Here is a 1,215-nt window from a genome sequence, read left to right on the forward strand (position 1 = left end):
TGCTAAATTTATCTTGTCCTTTAAAATATTTTCTATGCAACCTGAAAACTCAGTGCAATGCATAATTTGAAGTGATTTATGACATCTTCATTCTGAGAAAGACTATTTGGCACACATAATTCCAGGTTTGGAGAAGCTGTCAGTATCCTGCAGTCTAGCTTCTTGCCAACAGTGGCACCAAACAAGACTAAAATGGCCGTATCAATATAAATAACTGGACTTACAGTACATCTTCCAGAAGACTGCCAGCCTCCATCAAACAACTTCAGCTGATGGAGATGTCCCAGGGAGAAGTTATTCTCACAGGTTCAGAAAAGCCCTTTTAATATGAATGGTTTAACTTCATTCAGGTAACAAGAGGAAAGCAAACAAATAAATACCTTTTGTTAGAGAAGCTGTTCCTGAGATTCTGCACTGCCCTCACCCTAAGGCAGTCAGTCTTCCACGCCCTGATTCATATCTGTGCTCCTTTTCTTTCAGCTTCTTTGTCCTCATCACTGCTGTGAGCATTCAAACAGCACTTTACCTTTCCATTCCCTGCTCGGGCATTTGGTGGTTAAAGCACCCAGAGAGGTCACAGCCTCATTGGCTGTAAGGATCACCCTGGGAATTCAGAGTCTGTTTTTTCTGGTACAGCTGCCCTGGAACACACACAGGGCTACAGTCTCAATTTACCACTGATGGATTTCACTGCCAGTCAATGTTTTGATTATTGCTTCATATTTCACACTTCTTTGATAATTTATCTATTTTTAAGCCCACAGTATTGCTATAACTTCAAAATTAAGTTGCATTTATCTTTTGTACATCAGTTACCACAAAAGCAATTTTTTTTTCAGAACTTCCTAAAAAGGGGTAATAACATTAAAAAATTAAAAATCACTATTTTAAGAAGGTGACAGCATAAGCAGTCTGGAAATACACATTCTACATAATCTAAAGGAGATCTTTAGAGGTCATGAAAGAAAAAATGCTGTAAACATTAGGATGAAAGAATTAGTTCAAGTTCCTCACTCCTTCATAAATCTGTGTTCATGTGAACAATTCCCAGCATTGTTCTGTCTGTTTCTCACACAGGAGGAATAAAAACATTGCAATATTTATTAAGTCACACAGCCCTACTAAAAAATACTTGTGTTTTAGGTGCAAAACTACAGAAGTAGGTAGAGGTAGAGCAACAAACATAGTTACTGAGAAACATCCACTCAGAAGCTC

The sequence above is a fragment of the Pseudopodoces humilis genome, chromosome 1, assembly GCF_049639895.1.
Source record: "Pseudopodoces humilis isolate 2021_Gansu_Grassland_sample_001 chromosome 1, ASM4963989v1, whole genome shotgun sequence".
NCBI classification, from domain to species: Eukaryota; Metazoa; Chordata; class Aves; order Passeriformes; family Paridae; genus Pseudopodoces; species Pseudopodoces humilis.